The sequence below is a fragment of the Brachycentrus maculatus genome, unplaced genomic scaffold, assembly GCF_059751285.1.
Source record: "Brachycentrus maculatus isolate JH-2025_06_01 unplaced genomic scaffold, ASM5975128v1 h1tg000683l, whole genome shotgun sequence".
In the NCBI taxonomy this organism is placed as follows: Eukaryota; Metazoa; Arthropoda; class Insecta; order Trichoptera; family Brachycentridae; genus Brachycentrus; species Brachycentrus maculatus.
Window position 1 is genome coordinate 59358 of NW_028281415.1, and position 26936 is coordinate 86293.

Below are 26936 nucleotides of genomic sequence, written 5' to 3' on the forward strand. Positions count from 1 at the left end.
ACGCATTATAATCATGGCTTGATGGCGAAGAGAGGAGGGGGGTGAGATTTTTATTGATAAGCAATAATATAAATTGGTGTACCGAATTTGAACGCGATAAATCTATCCCATTACGAACAATTGTGCAATGTAAATATTGAACTATGTTTGCCGGGTAATAAAAGTTGGAACATAAAAAATTTAATTAATAATACAATGAAAATATTTATTGTTTTTTTCGTATCAATGTACCAAACGAGGCATGTAATTAAAACGTATAAAAAATATTTCATCCATGGACTGAGGTGCATTATTTCCTAATAAACAAAAATAGTATTTTAATATGTAGAACACACATCAACAATAATAACGAAGTCATTAGCTGTTTAAATACAGTAGGTATACAAATAATTTACAACAATAATAATTTTATATTTAAAAAAAATATTTCGATGGTTTTGTGTTCATCGCGTGGTAATATTACAACACGGGCATATTTTGTGATAATTTATTAGCAAGGTAGAAATTTTTTAAGACGTTCGCAATGATAAATCGTTATTTTTGCCAATTCATCTCACGGAGGATGATCTGTTGATAAATCGGTTACAACAAAAAATATTCAGGTCCCGACAAAATTCTTTGTTTTTTTTTCAATATTTATTCTTAAGCGAAACAAAAAACGATTCGTTTGAATAAAATTTGCATGTCAGAAGAACATAAAATGGTTTTATGAACTAGTGACTAGTGAAAATATTAAACAGTGTATTTGAATATATGTGTAAGAAGTTAAATAGAATGGTATAAAAAATATAAGGTGTTTATTTTTATCTGTGTCGTGTGTGTGTGTGTGTTTTTTTTTTTAAAGTATAAAGCCATTTTATTTGTTAGTATTATGGTTTTATACTTATATATATTATACTATAAGTACTTCAGAAGATTCACTAGTTCCCATCAAAACCATGGGTGAGTTATTTCTACTTTATTTTTTATTTTTGTTAATTTTCAATTTAATGTGTTTTATATATACATATATATATATATATATATATATATATATATATATATATATATATATATATATATATATATATATATATATATATATATATATATTTATTTATAAAATGTACCTTGTATATCGATTACTATTTTATTTTATTTCTTTATTTTATTATTAGATTAAAACCAATATTTTTAGCTTTTCCACTTTATTTTTATTTAACCAGCGACCGGGTTTCGTCGTTACCGACATCATCAGACTGATTTGATGATGTCGGTAACGACGAAACCCGGTCGCTGTTCAAATAAAAATGAAGTGGAAAAGCTAAAAATATTGGTTTTAATCTAATAATATATTAAAATGCAATTCCATCACGAAGTGTCAGTGGATAATATAAATCTTTATTTTATATTTTATTATCATAGATTTTACACGGAGAACATTGAAAATTGATAAGGAAAAAACTTTGAAAATCGTTGAACAATATTTAAAAAATATTTATAATTAGCTGTACCCGGCCACATGTTTCTATGGGTTAGTTCTGGTCAAATGGAAAAGAAATCAAATGGAAAGCACAAATTTAAAATTTGTTTAATTTTACAATGCTTGTGAAGCGATGAAAATATTTTTTTATGCTTTGTGTAAAAGCGACAGCATCTGTCAATCTAAAAGCACGCTGTCGACTATGAAAAATGTTTAGTACTGCTTGTCCTGCTGTAACATTCAACAGATGGGCTGCCATTGCGGCAAACGAGGTGTTTTTTTTGTTATTTATATGTTTTGACTGATGCAAAACAAATTTGTTACTTTTTGATTTCTCAAGATAGATGAAGAAGAATATGGAAGTCTAAGTATTTACAGGGCTTATGACAGGTCATAGGCTGGTTTAAATTATCACTTTACACATATGTAACATTCACCAATTTACCAATGATTGACAACCACATAACTCAAATTTTTGTAACTCATATATTCCATATATTCATACGTCGCTTCATGAGCGAGTTCACGGTAGTATCTACGGTTGATTTGAGTAACCTTTTTATTTGGTAGAGATCATTTTGAATGTATGTTTGTTTTGTGTTACTGTATTAGGACACACTACCGATATTTTTCATTAATCAATTCCAATCCGGATAATAGAGGTTCTCATTGTGGTGTTCTCACTATGTATTTATCAAACTGTTCATCAAAACTGAAAAATAGATTCGCGAAATAGGCATTAGATTGATGATATGCCGAGCGTGGTGTACCGGCGCCTTCACGCGTATTAAAAAAATGGAAGATAATTATATTTCTCTATGACGCAGTTTTTTTTATTTGTGTTCATAAGACCGGGGGATTAGAGTACATCATACTTCCATTGACCTGTCATATATAACACGGACTCTAATCTCTATAAACTTTCCGCGACATCAACAAGGAGATTTTCTAGCTTCACATTCAAATAGACAAGTTTTATTGTTTTATACTGTTTGAATAATCTAAAAACATAATAGTGTAGAGTCAAAGTTGGCTGACATATTGTTGTTCCTTTATTTTTATCAGTAATCGATTGAAAAAATTAAACCTGTTTTTTACGTAATAACTTTACAATTTATTTTTTTTATTTTATTTTTATTTTTTTTATTTATTTATTTATTTTCATAATACATAGATACATTCAATATACATATTCATTTCATATACACATTTATTATACGTATTACGGCTCTTTAGGCATGGCCTGTGTTGAGCCGAATACTAACATGGTAATACAAAGTTTACATATATTTTTTTTAATTTTTAATATATGTATATATTTTTTTTAATGATTAGATTATAAACATAAGATACAGGAGATACAAAAATAATTTATGTTTTAAGGTTTTTCAATGTGATAATTACACCTGGACTTTAATTAATTCACTTTCCACCTTGTCCCTTCCTATGTTAAGTAACCATCGACGGACACTGTTCTTAAAGACCTGATCACTCCTGGAAATCTTAATGGTTTCGGGCAGCAAATTAAATATTTTTGGAGCGAGGAATGAAAAATTTTTTTGGGCAAAACTTGTTTTAATGGCTGGGCCAATGTAGTTTTTATTTAATATATATATTTATACAATATCGGACAACCGTTTTTGTTGAAGTTATTTTTATTGAACTACGTAAAAGTAGCAACAATTTACGCATGGAATTTTAGATGTAAAACCGTAGTAATTCTTATTTGATGAATCCGTTTTTAATTTAAGTTTTTTTGGTTTACACTACAATTTTTTACCAAGTAAAACTTAAGTTAAGCATGCTGATTTTACAATTAAGTGACTGCCGAATCAATTATTGAAATTATTGAAGAATCTGTATTTATTATGAAATTTCCTCAATTTGTAAAAATTAATTTAATATTTCAATATCAAAATGAACCCTTCCTCCCACTTTTTTTCTTTTTTTTTTACCAAATGTTCTGAAATTGTATTTTTTTAAAACATTTTTGCAACTTGAAATATATTTTTACCACGTACGAGGTAAAGAATCATAAAATGTTGGGAGATACAAACTGGTGATTGTTTAGAATTTTCTGACGTAGGTTTTTAAACCAGATATTTTATTAACAATATCAAGTGTTTTTGGACAAAAATTTAAACATATTCAAAATATTATTGAAAAAAAAGTAATAAAAAAAGGATTTTTTTTTTAACTATCTAATTTTAAGTTGTATTTACATATACTACGCTAATTCATCGATAAATGGAGTGGGTTTCTTTGCAATTAAAATAAACTGTATTTAAATAATGATTTATTATGACGTTTTTATTTAAAACATATTTTATCTTATGCATATTTTATTTTATGTGTATTTTATCGTGTCATATTTTCGCCAAATATGAATCATAGTAATAAAGAAAGTGTCGGTGATTATATTGTCAACTGAGTACATACCTCAGTACGGAATTCCGTAATGTGAGTAAAGTAATAATAAAATAATGACAATAACAATATCCGGAATTAAATAATCGTTAAAGTAATTCCACAATGTAGAGTTCTTCTTAGAGGGGAATTCTCAAATTAACTTTTAATAAAAATAAAATTCGAACGCATCCTAGTCCTGTCATTCGATAATCAGACGTTGAGTTGTTGTTCTCCAAATGTCTTTGTAGCTATCAAAACTTGATATATAAAGATAATAAAATTATACTTCTGCTTTGAATATTGGCCAGGAATAAAAATAAAAAGGTAAATAAAAATAATAAATCAGTAGCAACACTTACAGTAAAAAACATTATTTTACAAAATATGCTCGCCATAACCTCCATAATATTTTTTTTGCGTCACAGAGAGAATGATAGAAAATGTATTTAAAATTTTGAAAATATTTAAACGAATAATGATTTTTGTCAAGAAATTAGATTTTTAGTGATAACAGATTTTTTACACATAAAAAAATCTAGATCCAGACCTTTATTACTTGAAACGATAAAGGTACAATTACTATCGATAAATTGAAGTATGTACCTTAAGTAAATATTGAAGTTTTACGTGGTAAATACCACTTGGAGTATTTCTTAAAATGTATTCCTCATCATTTTCAAACGGTGTTGGAAAATGATGAGGAATAAACAAAAACAAAATTTTGAGAAATAGTGGCATTTACTAAGTAAAACTTAATTGAAGCATGGATATATTTTCTCACAAAGTGACTGCGGAATCAATTAATGAAAATATTTTTTTTAAAACAACTTTCATTAAAATCACTAAAAAATATATTATGTGTAACTATGTACATTATATCTTATTGGACGCAAGGTCTTTGATTAAAAAAAAAATACATATTACATAAGTATAGGTATAACGCATGGCTACCTATATATTCGGTTATTAACCTTCTTACTGCGGTGCTGGAAAATACAACTTTTGTTGTTCATAGTAAAATTACAAATATGTAAAAACCCCTTGTTTTTTGTTTATTTTTCCGGTTAGGACAGACAACAACAAATCCGGTTCCAATCGAACGAATTCCGCCTACTAGAAATTACTAGAAATAAATTCATGAGTTAGATCGTTGTTTTGTGACCGAACAGCGGTAGATATGTGTACCTATAGATAAAACTTTTTATGCATTATAATAGTAAAGACTTAAAATAGTTTTCAACAATACAAAGTTCTAGAGTACAAAGTTTTTAAATTTCACCTCAAATCGACAATATCCTATCAATGAGAAAAATGGCCTCACGTGTTGTGTTAATAATTTTCAGCTTTTTTTGTAATAATTATTAATTTTTTCATTAATTTTTAATTAACAATAATAATCTTTTTATTTTTCGTTTTTTTTCATTGTCGTGTCGGGTTGTGGTCCCGTGTTTAGTGTCGCGGATTCTTGAGTCAGAGTTTCTGGGTTCGAACCCAATGTAACAAAATTTGTTACCTATTTTTAATAATGAGCCGCTTGGGCTCACAGAAAAAGTACGAACTAACTAACCAACTAACTACCGCGCCGCTTCCTCGCAGGGGTAGCCAGAGATAATAGAACGCCACATCAGTCTGTCTTTGCAAACATTCTTCGCCGCTTCCACGTCCATGCATCTCCTCATACATACCCGCCGATTATTTCGGCTCCGAACCTGACCGCTTTCAAGTTTTTGACATACTTGATCGTGCCAAGTTTTTCTCGGTCTTCCTCTGCTTTAAATATTATGAAATAAATAGTACGAATTTTAAATATTTTTGTTAATAATAAAAACACAAATATTTCTATTTAAATAAAAAAAGGTATAATAATAGACGAGACGTGTCTTAAAAATGAAGATGTAAAATTCAAAGACATATAAATAAAAAACTACAGAATATAATTAATTCAATTTCAAAGAATGAATAATGGCGACAAAATACCTAGTTTACTTAATTTAGCATGCGAATTTTCATGAAAGCAAAGGAAATGACATCTTTTTATTTTCTCCCCTTTTCATTTGTCAAACAACAAATTTCCGTCTTGCATTGAATTGAAAAACAATTATTTGATTTGTCAAATCCAACACCTGTTATTAAACATATAATTACATATTAACATTTCGACACGAGTCGACAAATTACATACCAAGTCAGTGTCTATTCAACCAATTAAAGTATGCAAAAATTGTTTGCGACCCATGACATATCGCTCACTCCTTTCAAGAACGTTATAAATCAAAAAACTTGATTTTCAGGAGAACGTTTTTGAAGTTCAAACATAAAATACAATGTTTTAAAAATAAATATGAAGCCACTTATTTAACTTTTTACTCTGCAACAGATCTTTTTAGGTAAAACTTGAATATTTTTTCTCTATTTGAAAAATATTTAGCATATTTAAAAAAATTATTAATCAATACCTTTTATTCAAAATGCAAAAATAACACTTTCTGCCCTGTAGCGGGTAAATATTAAGTTTAAAATATGCCGCTTTTACTGGGATATAGTACATTTTCTGGGCATTACGAAAACATGCACAACTCAAAATTGACGATTTTTGATTTATGACGTTCTTGAAAGGAGTGAGCGATATGGGATCGAAAGCAGAGCGGACTCCGTAGTCACATAAAACGCGCTAAGAGTGTCAGAAATGAAGACTCTACAAAAGAAGCATATCTGACAAGAGTCTACGAGACAGAATAAGGAACACCAGGATAAGATAAATATGCGAGATCGAAGACGTCGTTTGGTGGGGAAGGCAACGTAAGAGACAATGGTATGCGCATGTGAGGAGAATGGAACCATCCAGACTTACCCACATTGCACTCCTCGGCCGACCCCAAGGTAGATGACTCCCGAGTAGACAACCAAAGAGATGTATTGAGAGCTGGGAATCGACATCGTAGGAGGCTAATCCCTCTTAAGAACAGGCCACAAGGCACAGGCCTACACCAAGTAGAATAAGAAAAATAAGAAGAAGAAGAAGATTATAACTAATTTATAGGTCAACACAATATTTTGTTACTGTTGTGACTACTTTGAGCTCGGGTCATTCGGCCACAGATTATAGTCTCCCAAAACTAATCAAATTTCTATTGTTATTGGTGGCCCCAACTTACTTAAACCATTTCGGCTCTCTATGTGGAGCATATGGAGTCCACAAACTGTCTCCAGGCCTTTCTGTCGGCTACCAGCTCCCTTGCATCCTCCCAAGTCAGGTCCGCGTCCCGAAGTTCAAACGAAAACTGCCGACGAATTGTCAGCAGTGGTTGTCCTGGGCGGCGAGAACCTGATGCCTTGTAAAAGAGGCAAGCTTGATTAAGGCTCTCGGGAGGCATGCGGAGTACAAAGTCTCAAAGACCGACAGATGTGGGCCCGAAGGAACGATAAATGTTACCCCATCGGGCCATGATGGAATAAAAGTAACATTTAGCATAAATTGAAGTATAAATACTCTGTCGATTTATAACAAACCGTGGAATTATCGGTGCAAGAGGTCTAGGGTTCAATTCCAATCGCATATTTATTTAATAAAACTTTACAGATTACATACTTAATTTAAATAGGAATTAATCGCATTAGCAACGTGACTTTTGTCCCGTGTTTATTGTTTATGATATTTTTGGCTCCAGTAAGCAACGTGAATGAGATAAAATATTAACCCGTAAGCTGCGGATCGCATGCATAGTCGTTTTTCAACTTTACGTACTTATATCAACACCTATGGATAACTTTTTGCACTTAAATTTGGTTCGAGGCATGGATGAATTAGTTTTCTTTGATTTACTGTCATAAAATATCAAAATTATTTTAATTTAGTGTCAACTTTATCGTGAATACTTCCGGTCGGCTCGTGCTCCGCAGATACGACAGCCGCGTCTTCTATACAGGCGCCATATTTTAGGCCGCGAGTCTGTAAATGTTAATATTTTTGTGTAAATACACCATAAAAACATAATAAGTAAAGTGCATTGTGTACTGTGAACATTTATGATGGATATCCGAAAGTACAAAAAATTGGTAAAAATATGCTTTTTTTGTCAAAAATATTGTAATGTAAAATAATCCAGCATGGGACGGAAAGTTTGACACTCGAAATCGAGCAGCTTAGAGGTTAATAATAATAAAATATTTTATAAATGATTATGTATGCATAAATACGAATGTATCGATAAATAACATCGGACGGGTTTTTTCAGTCACAATTTGGCAGTACGAGTAAATCTAGATTTTCCGCGTTAGGAAAAGTAGCGTGAAACTCGTATTTTTAAGACAATTTTTTGCAAACAAAATATAAGGACTTTCAATTTTGTCATTTCAGAAAAGATATACTTCCCATATGACGTCTGGATTAATTTTAGAAATATTTATTTAAAAGTTGTGGTATCGGTTTTCGTAGCTTTAATTTAACTGTTTGTTGTGAAGAAAAATCATAGCCAATTTCTTAATAAACTTTATTGTAATTTTTTGGATTCTTAAAATAAAATATGTATATATATATATATATATATATATATATATATATATATATATATATATATATATATATATATATATATATATATATATATATATATATATATATATATATATATATATATATATATATATATATAATTGAAATTCCACTAACATTGTTAAAAGTAATTAAATCGTCCTTACCCATCCTTATCAGCATTTTCTCCAGTAAATTACCATCTCTTAGGACCCATATACATAGTAGAAGAACTGAAGCAAACGTATTATATATTTTCTATACGATGACTAATCTCGATTCGGTATGTTTAAAGAGATTTTCAGAAAAAAATTGCTTCAGCATGTTCTTGTAAATATTTATAATTAACTTTTGTCTCATATTATGTTGAATTGTGAAAATATTACTTTGTGTATCGTTTAAAACCTTATCACTGGTTTGATAACAATTTGATCATCTATTTATAAACCTTTGTTCTTAACTGACCAGAATTATTTATAAGCTTTTTTTTCGATAGTTCATGGAGGAAAAAAAATCATAAAAATTACACATTCATCGAATCTCTCGGATACGTTTGCTGAGTTGCAATCTTAAAGACTTTTTAGATATACAGCCATGTTTAGTGTGTAGGTTTTTATGTATTATACAAATATTTAATATTACCATACTGCAGTGAAAACATGAATAATTATTCAAATTAGATAGACTTATTAAATTAATCATTTGCAAATAAATTCCACAGGTTTTTTAATAGTACGTCTAGTAAATTATTTTAATTTTATTTCTTTTTTTTCAAGAAAACGTTTTTAAAGTTTAAAAATATATTACAATGTATTCAAAATCAATATTAAGCCACTTATTGAAATTTTACTGTGCAACAGATCTTTTTAGGTAAAACCTTATTTCTCCATTTGAAAAATATTTAGCATCTTAAAAAAATTAAACGATACCGTTTCTTCAAAACACAAATACTGTCTGCCCTGTAGCGGGTAAATATTAAGTTAAAAATATGCCTCTTTCGTTCGGAAATATAACATTTTCAGATAAAACTTTAAAATACCATTACTTTTAAAATTTACGATTTTTGATTTTTGCCGTTCTTGAAAGGAGTGAGCGACATGTGTACATACTTGTACACAATCTTATTACTGTAGCCTTCTTCTTGTGTCCAGTATTAAACGAAAACCTCTCTCTTGGACTTCAACAGTTGTCTGTTGGATGCGACTCTCTTCCACTGCAGGCCCACCACTTTCCTAATGTCATCGGACCATCTTGTCTGGAGCCTACTCACGCTTCTACGTCCTGTTCTAGACCTCCAGTTTAGCACTTGCACACATAAATGAGAATAAATAAACATTAAATATTAGAAAGAAATATAATATTTTGACATCTCATCAAAGATGAAGAAGAATATGGAAGTCTGGCCATTTACGGGGCCGATGACCGTCATAGGCTGGTGATCACTTTACACACTATAACATTCACCAATTCTACCCATTATTGGCAACCGCACTACTCAAATTCTTGGAAGTTCTATATATATGAACCAATTTTGAAACATTATTCTTGAATGACTAGAACATCACTAGAGACATCTATTGGTGAGATGTATTTGGACACACTCAAAATGTTTTAAACTGTATTAATGATTAAATAATTACGATATCGGGTATCGATGGTCCTGTAAATTGATGCAAGTTCGAAGCGCATAGGGACTTGGATCAGGTATGAAGTTGATGGGGAAGGAGAAAAGAATTATTGCATTCTTAATTTGTTAGGAAATTTTCGAATCATCATTTCTTAAGGTTTCCTTCTGTTTCAGAGAATGTGATGAAAATTGAGGTACATCGTACAAACCCAAAATTTATTACACAATTACAGAAAAAAAAAACAAATTCATTCCCAAAATAAGTGAGCGTAGATTAACACTACTAACATATAGGGGAGAGTGCCCATGAGTGGGACAGAGGATGAATGGGACAATCGTCCTCCAGCCCAAACTATTGTTTAAAAAAAATGAAAAAATGACCCAACATTAACGCTACAATATGAGACAGATTAATCCTCAAACCTCAGTTCTCGACTGACAGTGAAGCGAGTAAGGCGTGTTATAATTTTTTTGCGTCAAAAAGTAAATTATATACTGCAATTTGATTTTGTTTGTACAAATAGGTTATGATAAGTGCTGCAATTGATATATACAATTCTTTAAGTTGGTTCTCTCAGGATATTATAAAGTATGTTTCATCAAATTTACTTTAGTATAAACGTATCGATTTATCTATTTTTCTAAAAATCACGCATTTTCTTGAATGGGACGCGCGCAGTGATCATGAATGGGACGGTCCCACTCAAGGGAAAATTGTCCCATTCATGGCGAATACTATTAATTTACATTAAAAATCGTTTGTACTCGTTTGTATTACACGCATTGTAAACATTATATTGTTTTTAGGTTATAATGCCAAAAACACGCCACCGTTCACCAACCATCAATCACCAACGTTCTAATTGAAGTTGCTGTAAAAGAGGTTTTAAATAAAAGCAAAATATAAGGTCGGTTGCAAAGACATATGCAATATATCTTCTCTTTATAGACATGTCGAACAAGTAAAGGTTGATAGGAAATAAAAGAGCGTATCAGCGGAAGCTAAACTGGCAGTGCATAACGGAGTCCTGGTTCTAACTCTAATGTATGGAAGTGAAACATGGAGTTGGCAAAATAAGGATGAAAGTTGACTGAATGCAGTCAAAATGCGATCTCTCAGAAGAATGTGCGACAAAACAATGTATGATAGATGTTCGAAAAGTAAAATAAGGAAGGAATGCAAAGCTGAGATAAGCATAATCGATAAAATTAAGAAAGATGTGTTGAGATGATTCGGACATGTAGAACGAATTAGTGAGGATAGAACGGTTAAACAAATTTATTAGGCGAATGTTATTGGAAAAAGGAGCAGAGGAAGACCGAGAAAAACATGGCACGATCAGGTAAGCCAAATAGTTGAAAGTGGTCAGGTTAGGAGTCGTAACAATCGGCGGGTATGTATGAGGAGATGCATGAACGTGGAAGAGGCGAAAAGAATGTTTGCAAAGACAGAGTGGTGTGGCGTTCTATTCTTTCTACCTACCCCTGCGGGGAAGCAGCGTGATGGTTAGTTAGTTTTTTTTGTTAGTTAGTTTAGTCTGAAGCGAGAAGAAATACTTTCCACGTATTTAAATTCAGCTCGAAGAATATGTTCTACAGTACAGAAATAAATCAGTAAGGGGAAATAAAGTATAATATCTGACACTTCAGAAAAGGACAAGTTTTTGAAAATACAATTATTGAAGAATGGAAAATGAAAACCTATAGATAGACCAAAAAATAAGCCTAACGTTAAAAGAGTTTTAAAAAACTCAGTTTTCAACAGAATATTTCAATGAGTGATGACAGAGATCAAGATCAGTTCAGATAAATCAGTTGAAATAGAAGGTGTATCACTGAAAAAAACAAAAGGAAAGGAGGATAATAAGTGTCACATATGTGAAGGAGAATATCAATATAGTTTTATGCATTGGCTTAAATGTAAATTTCGTGGCCCATGAAAATTGTGGAATATTAAGATATCTTAACTTTTTTTGCCAAAAATGTTTAATAAAATTTCTTTTACATGTGTCTACGTACTATACGAAAGTGTCTAAAGATAATTTTTATTTTAAAATATAATTATTGATTCAATCTAGCATTTTAATTAATGTCCCATTCATGGTATACTGGTGTCCCTCTCATGGGAGGGTGTTTATGAATGGGATATTTTAGGACATTATTTGATATCGATTTTTCAGGCAGTTAGGTTAATTTTTTTTTAAAACAAAGTATGGCATATTTGTAGCTAAAAGATTGAATAAAGAGAAACCACGTTTACTTTTTGTGATTTATTTTACAGAGAAGAACTAAAGAGGCAAAATCAAAAACGTCCCATCCATGGGCACTCTCCCCTACATTTATGTTAGACTAAAATATCATTGGCATAGGCAGTGAGTATATATGTATGTACAACATTTTGAGTGTGTCCAAATACTTGTTCACAAAATCTGGATTATCTCCAATTACAGGAGTTATTTTAATATTATTTTTTTACATCTCATCAAAGATGAAGAAGAATATGGAAGTCTGGGCATTTACGGGGCTGACGACCGTCATAGGCTGGTTTAAGTGATCACTTTACACACGTGTAACATTCACCAATTCTACCCATTATTGACAACCACACTACTCAAATTCTTAATTCTACACGTGTGTAAAGTGATCACTTAAACCAGCCTATGACGGTCGTCAGCCCCGTTAATGCCCAGACTTCCATATTCTTCTTCATCTTTGATGAGATGTCAAAAAATAAAATAGTATATATGTATATGACATAAAAACTAGATTCTCAAAATTTGAACTACTTTTACCATCACGCCATTTCTCTGCAGGGGTAGGCGTAGAGGATAGAACGCCCACTCGTCTGTCCTGACATACACTCCTAGCTTCCTTTATATCCATACATCTAGTCATACGTGCCCCTGATTATATATACTTTTACACCGCCATATTTTAAGTCCTGATTAATCTGATTGAACGAAGTATTTTTTGGTCATACTCCTTCTGTTCTCCCGTTCACTTTTGCAAAATAAATATATCGTAGTCGTACAGGAGAAAGTGACCAACTGCCAAAACGTAAAATGTTCAGGAGGGCCATTTAAGTCACTATTGCTTGGCAAGAAAATAAATACCAATGCAGTTAGTCATTTTTAACTAGTCAACATATTTTACTTCAAGGTTTAAAATCCCTTGAGATTTTTTCAGGGCAATATTAAGCTAGTAAGATATCAAATAGTCAATGATCATGTTTTTGTAAAACAATGCACTTGGTCACTTTCTCCTGTATGACTACGATATATACCACTTTAAAGAACTTTTCATTCTCTTTTCAATTATTTGTTCCTAGTTCGACTAACATTATTTTCAAAGATTCGTAATTCTATCACACAACGATAATTCATGTGTCTAATATCAAACAACATTTAAATATTAGATCAATAAGGCTATTAACTGGGAATGGCAATATCTTTCGAAAGTTAATTTATAAATGATAATAGTCTTCACGTATTTTTAAATAGTCCAATTATTTATTTAATTGATAACGTTAAAAAATAAAATAAAAAACAATTTTATAATTATTTCATCATTTTTATTTAATGAGAATATTTTTTAAACATATGTATGTACATAGATAAATAACTACATGTATTTAACGTAAACAAACTAATTATATAAAAAAAAATAGTCACAATTTTTATTATTGTAGATACTGTCGGTATTTTTATGAACAGGTTAGTCACCTTAAATGTAATCTTAAATTTGTTTTAATTTATGGATATAACTCGCAAAACATCTCAGCTGTCCAAACACAAAACACAGTAAGGGACTTTTTTTTAATGAGGTTTTTTTTGTACTTTTGGACTAAGTAGATTCTACTTAGTCCAAAAATACAAAAAAAGTCTTTCAAAAAAATGTCCCTTACTGTGTTTTAAGTTTGGACAGCCGATCTATATACTTGTTTTTACTGTAATAAATGGGGAACATGTTTTAAAATATGTATTCTGGATACATCTTTTACATTTGATAATATTTTTTTATAAATTTACCATTCCCAATTTTATAAAAGGTTCACGTCAAGTTTTTAACGAAAATGAGAGAGCGCCTTTACATAGTGATGAAAACACAATAGAAACTCGACAACATTTTGTTTAAACTATCTTAAAATGTATGTACTTAACTGATTTTAAATTATTATGATTCGTTTTTCTCTTATGTTTATCAAATGAGTGAAGTTTTGCTCTCAGTCTCGCAGCAATTACTCTTCAAGAATAAGCAGCATATTACCATTTTTTTATTGAAAGCTCGCACCACTTCCTGAGACTGGTAATAAAGTGCAGGAGTGATCATCTTGCATTCATATAATCAACGATCTACTTAACATTGCATCCATTTGTTGCAGTACCCTATGCACCATTGGGTGCGAATAGGGGTCGACAGTAGTTGTACTAGTAAATGTGTACAAAATTTGGAAAACCATCATGATTCCCTTGCATAGATTATGTTAGATGGATTCGTGGTATGCACATAATCGTATTGCACTCTGAACATCTGATTTTTAGCGATTCTGATATGAGAGCCCTCAAATTAGAATAGTAATATTTAAATTTGAGGGCTCTGATGTCAGAATCATTAAACTCATTGAAATACTATACTATGAAAATCATATCGGTTGAATTGCTCCTTGAAATTCAGATTTTGAGCGATTCTGATATGAAAACCCTCAAATTAGAATAGTAATTAACCCTTTCCGGTCCCCCAAAATTAAAAATTTAATTTCTAGGTATACAATTACATTCCAATCAGAAAAAATATTTTGTCCTCTGCTCCACATACTGTTGTAATAGATACGAGTAACAAAAATGTAAGCTTGGAATTTAAATAAATAATACTAATGATGAAAAAATGTCGAATAACATTCGACCTAAGAGCAAAAAATCGATGTCGAATGAGATTCGACATTGGACCAGTAAGGGTTAATATGTATTCTAATTTGAGGGCTCTGATGTGAGAATCACTAAACTCGTTAAACATATGAAAACGAATTCATGGCGGTCTGTTGTTATTATTTATGTTGTTGTTATTATTGTTATTTTTGTGTTTTATTGCGGGTAGAGATAAAGTAATTGTAACTGCGTTGTAGTCCTGTCATTTTTTTAAATATTCTCACGCTAATTCCAATTTATAAGCGGTCTCAGACGCAGGATGCAATTAAATAACTAAGCCATAAACATTTACGTTATTGTTTTTTTTTTTTAGTTCTGTCTGACATGATTTAAATTAGATATTATACCTACTTTAGATACTACGTAATTCCGTCGTCTAATTTTAAGTTTTGTGTCCTTGCTGTTTTAAAAATGAATAACATTTTTTTCACCATTGAAGGTCTAATTGCTTTCTCTTGTGATTTCAATATTATTTGAATTGTTTTTTGAAAAATAAAACTGTCGCGATTGACAAATTGTCCCTTTATCCTGAATGCATGTTTTTTCATGACTTTGTATTAGCATATTTTTCCAAGACTGTATTTATTATTATTACCACCTTTATTTTTACCAGTCGTCTTTTCCTTGTCCCCCACCCATTTAAAAAAAAACTATGCTACTTGTTTAGCTGTCTATGTTATTTTTAAACTATTGCAAACGTGACTTTTATCACAAAGATCAAATGCTTTTCAACCTTAATTATACTAACAATTTTTTATTTAAAATATTATTGTGTTTTGTTGATTTTTTGTTATTATTTTTATCTAGTGTATTTTTTCCATTCTGAAACGTATTATGAACAATAATAACTATCCATTCAAAAAGAAATGCTCAGCATTCTGAGTGTGTGAATACTGTTCACAAATCCAGGTTTCCCCATTTAGGATATTTTTTTTACATATTTGACATTATAAATGATGAAGAATCTGGAAGTCTGGATATTTACAGGGCTTATGTCATAGGCTAGAAGGTATCACTTAACTAGCCTATGACAGGTCATAAACCTTCTTCGTCTATTTTGAGATGTTAAAATCTTAAATTTCTTTTATCTATACGACTATATTTTCTGGTAAACATCATTTGGTAACTTAAAAAAAACGCGTCGATAGTCAATTATAAACATTGATAAGTTCACTGAAATGTCCTGTTTTTTACATAATGGTGGATTTGCTTTCACTTTACGGCTACACCTACCGACCGTAACAATAATAACGTATAAATATTAGGTACCTAAACAAAATCATAATTATGTCTCATATAGAAAGGATGTTTATTAAGGCCGCTATGTTATCTTTATAGGTAGGTACGTGTACGTGTTTATCTGTTTTATTACATTATTTTTTTCGAATTTTTTTAAATACTTTTTTCTCGTCCAGTTCATGTCCCTTTTATCACTATGTGGGAGATAATGAAACCATGTTTAACCCTTTGAACGCGTTAAGCAAAAAATAAAAGTTGATTTGCAAAATGCAAATTTTCCATAAAAAAAATAAAGTATTCTATAAAATTCCTTTTATTTCCTTTTATTTGTTTACGTTTGTCCATGGCTTGTAAAAGCCATGGGCTATTGTCAATGGCTTTTACAAGTCATTGACTGTAGTCGATTTACGCGTCCGAAGGAGAAAAAAATCCGGTGATTTTAGTCGATTTGCGCGTCCAAAGGGTTAAACTCTAAATTGCAATTAAATGCTGATCTATTTTTCATAATATTTTTTCACATCTCAACCTAGATGAAGAAGAATATGGAAATCTGGGCATTTACGGGGCTTACGACCGTCATAGGCTGGTTTAAATAATCACTTTACACACGCGTAACATTTACCAATTCAACCCATGGTTGACAACCACACTCCTCAAATTCTTGGAAGTTCTATCTATATATGTATGGTAGATGATCCAATTTTGAAACATTGTACAAGAATCACTAGAATTTTCACTGCAGACATCTATTGGTGAGACGAAGATGCTTTTTTTGTTGAGCAGAAACCTTATATTTGAATGTGAGGTCCAAATCCTGGATTACATACATGATCACATACATGAGAAACGCCAGAAAATATGCTTTTCATTTCATTATTTAAGCTTTTAATTTGACCAGATAATTTATTAACAATATTTTGAGTGTGTCCGAATACTTGAACACAAATCTGGATTATATCCTATTATAGGAATTATTTTTCATGTTATTTTTTGACATCTCAACATACATGAAGAAGAATATGGAAGTCTGGGAATTTACAGTGCTTACAACCAATATATTTCTGATCTATTTTCGTTAATTCTATCAAATTCTTCCCAAATACTTTAACGATTCTATAAAGCAGTATGGCTATGGGCAGGTCATGTTGTGGGACAGGAAATGGACAGATGCGCATCCAGACTTCTGCGTCGGAGACCATGGGACATGAAGAGAGGAATAGGCCGGCCTCAGAAAAGATGGGCCGATGACATTGTCCCTGTGGCGGGTAGTAAGTGGGTTGGAAAAGCCCAAACAAGAGAACGTTTTTTTATTATTTTTTTTATTTATTTGTATACATTTATTTAAATCACAATTTTTACGTATTTAGAACTTTTTTGCAGACACCCACCAAGCTACCTTGTGTGTCTTGTCGGTGGAGTTCTTTTTTAATACATTTTTTTTGTTTTTAACGATTTTAACCTAATAATTTCATAAAATCAACTGTTGATCATTTACCCATTCCTTTAATTTGCCTTTCATATTTTTTTTTTGACCTCTAACATCCGTCGGCAACAAATTAAAAATGTTTGGAACGATGTATTGCAGTGCTTGACTCCCATATTTATTGTTAATTCTTGGGACTATCAAACCTTCGTTGTGTGTAAATTGTGTATCATGGTTGGGTACTAAAAGATTTTGATATTTTTGTCTAGTTTGTTGTTCAACGATGATACTCATCCACAATATTCCAAGTCTGGAAAAATTAGAAAAAGTCGACACCCAGCAGCGGAGAGACGGCTAATAAAGAAGAAAAAACCAGTTTTGTTTACGTCCGCAAACTTTAAAATTGATTTTCTTTGTGGATAGATAAAACACATCTGAGGTGCCTTGCGTAGTTGGGTAGACGCACGACTGCGAAACTGGCGTCGCGGTTTCAATTCCCGCCAATTGCGAAATGAATTCAAGAAAGATTAATTATCAATCGGTCTGGGTATTTGTGATGTATTTTTCACATTTACCTTCCTAACTATCCTACCTGCAGACAAGCTTCTAAATATAGAGGCTTTGCGGGTTATTCCTTTTTTAAGATATGATAAAGACATTTAAAAATTTAAATCATCGAAAAAAATTATAGTCACATGTAAAAATTATTTGCAATAAACGATATAAAAACGCTCACACCTTTCAAGAACGTCATAAATAAAAAAAAACTTGATTTATGAAGAGAGCGTTTTTATTTTATTTTAAAATGTATTAAAAATAAATATCAAGCCATTTATTGAACTTTTTATTGTGCAACAGATCTTTTTAGGTAAAACCTGAAGGTTATTTCTCCATTTCAAAAATACTTAGTATATTTAAAAAATAATTAAACAATACCTCTTCTCCAAAATGCAAAAACAACATTTTCTGCCCTGTAGCGGGAAAATATTAAGTTAAAATATGCCTCTTTTGCTGGGATATAGTTTTTTTTGGGCATTCCGAAAACATGCACAACTGGAAATTGACGATTTTTGATATATGACGTTGTTGGAAGGAGTGAGCGATAAGTAAAATAAATGTTTTATAGTTAAACTATTTATAATAAATATCTTCCTCTTGAAAATGCTTGCGCAGATTAAAAAAATATATTTAGCATAATAAATATATCGACTCAAGCTTTCTATCATTTCGCCAGCGCATGTCAAATACAGGTAGATAGTTTTGCAGTATAAAAAATATAATTTATTCTTACTTCATTGTTTATCCATTTGTCTGTGTGCGTTGTGTTGTTGGTATGTGGTGTATGTATATTCGTGTGGGTGTATTGGTTAGGACTTGCCCAAACTTTTTACTGGCACAAAAACCAGAGTCACGTGATCACGAGTCCGGTTTTAAAACAACCACTTCGTATTAGCGAAATTTTTGTACAGGGTGAGCTAAAAAATCCACACCTTTAATTTGCTGTACAATTATCTTTATTCTTATTTACTTTTAATTTTTTTACTTTCTACTGGATTTTTTGAACTTCTTCGTTATGTGTTTATTTACTTAAACTACACTAACTGTACAAATTATTTGTACTAAAAATCATTTACACGATGAAAATAACCATCGATAAGCATGCTAGTTACTGAGCATCATCTCCAAAGCAAATAATATGTATTTAAAATATGTAAAAATGTAATAATAAAAATTGGGAGTGCCAATAACATTCTCAGACTAAAATAAAATTTCTATATCAGTAAATATCAATTATATATTTAAAAAAAATATGTTGATTTATTGCAATTTCTGGTTCGCCTTTTTAACCGCTTATTTTTATTATAATTTTTTTTTTAACTAAAACATTAAATAAAAACTACCGATTTGGCTGTAATTTGTAAACACACTCGTAGGTATTAATAGCAATAGCATTTAAGATAGAACAAGACAGTCGTTAAACTATTAGCTATGCTGTAAATTCATGACATGAATATTTTATTCTATTTTATATGTAGACGAAAAATAATTTATCATTTAAAATAGTGAATTCCATATCTCTAGTTAGAATTAAATGAATTTAATGCACCAGTGTCCCCATCAGTTTTTATATCCTTGAATGGCTACCAGTTCCTTTCAACAGTGCTATGTCCTGGGAATAGAAATCCCTTGCATAGTGGAGGCCTTGCAAAAAAGAGACAAGATTGCTTGAAGCTCTCAGTTTACATCCCAAAGTGCTGCTGTCAGAATCTTCTCTAGCCTTCTGTCCTCCACATCCAATCTCCCATCTCAAAAAAATTGTGGTCCATCTTATATAGGAAGCTATAGAAACATCACCATTAATCATATCGTGATTACACTAGCGGTGTCGACGTACTCTTTAAATCTTTTAGAGATAAAAAACGAAAACGTTTGCAATTGAATTATAATAAATAGTTTTAAAAAACGTGGGTTATTGCAATAGATTTTCGTATCTAGAGTCCATGACCCACTCGAGAGTATAATAGCTCAAGTGGGCTGTGAGTCTTAGAGAATATGATAGCGAAACGTGTGCGTAGTACTTTGTGAATATCTGGTATTGGCAAGAAGTGCTTGCCCGAGATTTGGGTCGGAGTCACGAGACCAAATTAAAGAAATAAAAACAAATTAATTTATTCAGTCACGTGGCCGCGGGGCGGAGGGAAGGGGGCTTCCCCTCCCTGCCGGAATTATTACTATCCTCTTCCCCTTGAGGCACCAAACTTGTTTTTACGGCAAAATGGCTGGTCGCGGTGCCGCGAGGGGCCGTGGGGTGGGTTACTGCCAAAATATGGTATATCCTTATTCGAAAAATTTGTAATTTTATTTAGAGACTAATGCGGACAGGTTTTTTAGCCAAATAATTCATCTTTCTTTTAACAGCCATCGGTAAAAGTGGTGTTTATTTTATTTTTTCTCAACAAGGATATAAAGGTTTAGATACATATCGCTCACTCCTTTCAAGAACGTCATAAATCAAAAAATTAGATTTTTCAGGAGAACGTTTTTAAAGATTAAAAATATAATACAATTTATTTAAAATATATATCAAGCCACTTATTGAAGTTTTTGATGTACAACAGATCTTTTTAGGTAAAACCTTAAGGTTTTTTCTCCATTTGAAAAATATTTAATATATTTAAAAAAATAATTAAACAATACTTTTCTTCAAAATGCAAAAACAACATTTTCTGCCCTGTAGCGGGTAAATATTAAGTTAAAAATATGCCTCTTTTGCTGGGATATAGTAAATTTTCTAAGCATTCCGAAAACATGCACAACTGAAAATTGACGATTTTTGATTTATGACGTTCTTGAAAGGAGTGAGCGATATATTATACATTTTTTCATCTGTTTGGAAACTTTATCAAAGAATACATACATGCCTTTTATATTTCAAAGAATTTTATGCAATTTCATAAAATAATTTTACACAAAGCTCATTTTGGGAATGGATTTACCATAAAAATGTGTTTTTGTGTATTATGTTAAATTAAATTGACAAATTTGAGTATTAATATATAGTTAAAATATTTCTTTTTTACGATAAATAATACATATATTCTTTAATTATACCAACCAAAATCAAATCTTCTTTACGTACATCATTGTATGTATATCCTATCAAATTCAAATATTCCTCTTCTAGTACAGATAATCTTGTGTCCAGGACCCTTCACCTTGCCTTTACAAAGCTACAAAGCTATCAAATTAACACCGCGTTGCTCGTTAATCAGATTCAGTGCCCCAATGCACCCTTGGGTACAGATAGTTATCAGAAACAAATACGATTACACCAGTAAAAATATATATTCTCATTCGAGCACTCGATATTTATTTTTACAGAAAAAAGTTTTGGAAGGGCTTATATATTGTTGTCGTGATACCGTATACAAATTTTCATAGATTTAAGAAGACAAATTAAAGATGTTATATTTTATTATTAGCTTAGCATTTTTAGAAAGTTAATTGTTCGAAACTAATATATGTCGCTCACTCCTTTCAACAACGTCATATATCAAAAATCGTCCATTTCCAGTTGTGCATGTTTTGGGAATGCCCAGAAAATGTACTATATCCCAACAAAAGCGGCATATTTTAACTAAATATTTTCCCGCTACAGGGCAGAAAGTGTTGTTTTTGCATTTTAAAAAAAAGCATTGTTTAATTATTTTTTAAAATACTTATACTAAATATTTTTCAAATGGAGAAAAAACCTTCAGGTTTTACCTAAAAAGATCTGTTGCACAGTAAAACGTTCAAAAAGTGGCTTGATATTTATTTTTAATGCATTGTATTATATTTTTAAACATTAAAAACATTCTCATGAAAAATCAACTTTTTTGATTTGTGACGTTCTTGAAAGGAGTGAGCGATATGTGTGTGCGAAAGTGTGTGCTTGTGTGCTTAAATACAACGTTTTACATAAAACACAGGCATTATCAATTAATGTCCCAATATTTTGGATTGACATCACCATATTTTGCGACGTAATCTGTATAATAAAACTAGTTATATCATTATGATTCTCCTCTTTTACTGCGAAATCTCGTTCAAGATTCAAGATCGTCATCGGCCACCCCGCTGCACGCAAAAACACTCAATTGTAATGAAGCACATTTATGTCAAGGTTTATTATTTCTTCTTTCTTTCTCTCTTACAATTTTTCACGTTATCGTTCGCTTTATTTGACGTGGGTCTAGTTACTGACTGCATGAGAAATAATGAAACGATTCAGATTTTTTTAAATAGCGAGTTAGTAGATTAACAACTGTTTTCGGAACAATTTTAATCTGAATTGTTGGGTAATAAATCCAAAATAAAACTAGATTTATTGGATTGAATTCTACATTTATTAATGTATATATTAATACGTGACGCGTTTCGTCTTATCAAGACATTATCAAACACTATTAATAAGACGAAACGCGTCACGTATTAACATAAACATAAATAAATGTAGAATTCAATCCAATAAACCTTGTTTAATTTTGGATATATTACCCAACAATTCAATATGGAATTCTACTAACTGTGTGCAGTTACGATAGATTTTAATCTGAACAAAAAATTACCTACCAATTTTTCTTACATTGATTTGGCAATCATTTTGTGGTAAAATCTATCCATTTTTAATTTAAGTTTAACTTAGTAAATATCATTTTTTCTCGAAACCTATTGTGATACATTTTCAATCACCGCATGTGAAGCTAAGTTTAAATTTTAGAGTTGTGTGAAAATGATGCGGAATGAATTGAAACATGTGTCACAATAGATTTTAAGAAATAGTGTTATTTTTAAGTGAAACTTAAATTAAAAATATAAAAATATTATCACAAAGTGATTAACAACTGTTTTCGGAAAAATTCTAAGGAAAACAAAAAATTACCTTTCCAAAAAAAATCGTTCCCAACAACATTGTAAATGAAATGGATTCTTAAGTTTAAGCATAATTTGACAAAATTTTATAAATGTTCGTATTTTTTTAAGATTAGATTTTCAAAAAACGTAAAAATAATAAACAAATTATAAAATCATTTTTTTAACTACGTACCTTTCTGAAACTTTTTTCTTTTCAAACCCAAATATATTTATTTCGCAGGAAAAAATATTTTCACAATATGAAAACAACGTTTAAGCAAAAAATGCAATTACGTTAAATGTTACCTGGGTTCAAAGAAAATTAAGTTAAATTGTATTTCTCGTTTTTAATGTAAAATCCCACCAAGCAAATATAAGTCTGCGTTTGATCGTGAATGAAATTTCAGTCGGCTAATCTTTTGCTGATGATAATTTAATAAAATTTACCTGTTAGACTTATAACGTATTATCACTGTAAAAGATTCATATCCATCTGTAGAGATTTGCTTATAACGTCAATCATTATAATATATGTATCTACCAATTTCAGGTGGATAAATATACCTGTTGTGCTTTAAACTATAAACTGGCAGAACGAATCGATGAAAACAAAAAAAAGTAGTGGTAATATTTCAATATACCTTGTTTTTTTGTTGTTATTGATACAGGATGCTAGTAGCCGTCTTGACAGTTATGTTAGATTCCAGGGTCTATTATATAAAAGTGGTTTTAACATTACAAAAACAGTAAAAAAAAAACGACTTTGTTATATGACACTCGATGTCATTGTGTCATCGATTTTCGCTTATAATATAATAGATAACGAGTGTTTGATGACATTAAGAGAGAAAAACGATATTTTTTTCGTTTAATATTGGTTAAAAATCGTAAAAAAATACAATTATTTTAAAATTATTTTCAATATTATTAAAACTGTAAGGCGAAAGCATAGGGAATGTTCATACATAAATTATGATTATAAATTATAAAATAAAGTATCGCTGGAAATTTTACTTATCATAACGCAACGGGTTACGTTTACAATAATAATAATAATAAATTTGCATAATTTAAAAGCGTCATTTTCGTAAAATACTACCTCAAGGGCGCTTCACTGTGAATGAATTGGGGAAAAGAAGATGATGGAAATGATTTAGAAAATAAATGTGTCAGATTTTTTCTAAAGATCATCTAGCTCTCACTATTTCAAACCATAGGTTTATATTGATTTTAATCACATGGGATACAGAGCTGGGGTAATTTCCTAGAAAATGCATGGTTTTAACTGAATTTGGAGTGAGGATCTTCTTAATTTATTTTGTTGTATGGACTCTTCGTTACAAGGTCAAAATGTTCACAGTATTTTTTTTTTGTGTGAATACAAGTATATTATAAATTGTTCTTTCATCAATTCAATTTCACGCTATTTGAAAAGTCATTCGCCAAAAAATGAGCATTGTTTAAACCAGTTTTTCTTGCGATACGAAGACATGGTATTTTAATTATTAATAATACACTAAGGTATCAGACATAAAAAAAACTGTAAATCACTTAATATTTCGGTATTATACGTTTGAAGTTATTTGAATGTATATTGTTACATAATATACACGTGTTCATACGTACTCATGCGTAACATATCGCTATTCTCCTGACTAACTGCTTTAACTGACATTTTTGAGGATTTTCAGTTTAATCAAGGTTTTCTCTCATATCTGTAGTAGTATTTAGTCTAATACCTATATTTTCCAGTATCTTAAAGACATCGAGTGTTTTTAAACATTTGATTTCAAACACAAACAAAAAAAAATTATATAAAGCTGAATATTTTTCTGTATAAATTAAGAACAATTCACCATTAATAATTAAAGCATTCCAGAGCCATTTAATATGAAATTAACGGTAATAACCAAAAATTCGATCTCCTGATTTTTTATTAAAATGGATAGGACCGTTAGTCAGACGAGAGGCGCCGGCGCTACATCAAGGCGTCATTCACCGTGCTTTCTACCTTGGGACGGGAAATCCCAGTAAGGTCACATTCGCATCAATATCATTCATATACAATAGTAGGTATATTATCACAATATAATCGTTTTGATTTTAAAGAAAACGGATGATTCTGAAGAAAAAATATGTTTTTACTTTCGATATGTTAGGTGTAAGACGATCAGTCTGGCTCTAGTCTATTCCATGACCTTGAGCGTGAATGGACTGATGCTAGATGGACAGACTGACGGATAGATTACACGATCAGTCAGACTAACATCACTCAAACTGTCTTCAGCCAGTAAATAAAATCGAAATACATGCATTTCGGGGAAAAGGTAGTTAAAGTAAACCAAGAGTATAATAAAATAACAACTAAGTATATAGTTTTTTTTCCGCATTTATTTTATTTAACCAGTGATTGAGTTTCGTCGCTACGACATCACCAGACTGGTGGGAGGCAAAATTGTTCAATTTCTTTTGTAAAATGTCAAATTTGGTTTGTTAAACGTCCAATTTGATTTGTAAAACGTACAATTTGGAGTGAAAAACCTCTACACCTACACAACAAGGTAGGGGTCCAAAATTATAATTTTCAAAAATTTTCTTGCAAAATGAATTTAAATAGAATGATTTAAGTAATTACTTGAATTAATTACATTTGAATGTGATTCTGTAAAATTTTATTTTAGAAATGGATGTGAAAGTTATAATTAAAATTATAAATGATATGTACATGGATCCAAACAATATATAGGTGAATCTGGAACCGTTGGCTTAGATTGATAACTCCTTCTAATACACATTTGTATAGTAGCACACTAAAATAAAGGAATAGGGAAAAAGGATGCGTTTTTAGACTTTTAATTACGTTCAAAATCAACGGTTAGGCATTTTCTTGAGAGGCCCCGTTGTTTTTTAGTTTTGAATGATTTGAGATGAAAATATCGGAGATCTTAATATTTTTTTGAAGATTTTAAAAACATTACTGAAAAATTCAGTAGCGGTAGTAAATATCGTAAATTATGCGGATGTTGATAATAAAATGCGATGCATGTATACAATCATAGTTGAAATAAGCCATGTGCCCCGTACACATATTTTTCATTACTCATTTTAGCCAGAAAAATAATTTCAACGGTCCTTTGTTTATTCCACGCATATTTTCCTGTTTTGTTCCGAGGAAATCTTTCTAATAACATGACGCTGTAAACTATATGAGTTATAAAGTTCACAGCGTCGTACTATTTACAGGGTGGCGCAAAATTAATCACCCCATTGGAAGATGTTGTAATTTTTGCGAATAGCACCGTACGTCAATCATATTTCACATTTGTGAACTAAATAGCTAAAAAAAATCAAACTTAGAACAGGTTTGGTCAAAAGACCTTTGAGTATGGCGCATTAACGTTGTATGAACTTCTGCCATTTTTCAGAAAATCCAAATCAAAAATTTAAATTGAAAGCCATTAATAATTGGTTAACGGAGGTGGCTGGATTAAAAATAGAAAGTATCATTCGACTAAGTCATCCATGTCTGTATGTCTCATGAAAGACAAATAACTAACAAGTAACATATATTTGTCCGCCTTATGACTTGTCCGCCTCCGTAGTGTAATGGTCGGCACGCTCGGCAAGTCCCGGGAAAAGTACTGGAAGTCCCGGGTTCGACTGGTACCTGAAGCGGAGGTCTGATCACCTTTCCTTTATGTGTCAACGATCAAGATAACACCGCGTTTATATGAAGCAGTGCCCTATGCACCATCGGGTGCGGATAAGGGTTTGATGAAGAGGAGCTCACAAGGAAATATTGTCATCCTTAAATCTAATTTAATAAGTTATTTATTATAAAGACCCTCTTAGACTATATAGTAGGTAAACACTTGAAAATACCATTTTAATGAGTTTTATTTATATATACTTACGACTAGTTT

At 30.9% G+C, this 26936-nt stretch overlaps 1 protein-coding gene across 2 annotated transcripts in view; it reads right to left on the bottom strand.

The window, feature by feature from the left end:
* Positions 1–26936, bottom strand: part of LOC148300626 (cytochrome P450 9e2-like) — a 229083-nt gene that overhangs the window by 59341 nt on the left and 142806 nt on the right. The gene's annotated exons all lie outside the window — the stretch shown is intronic.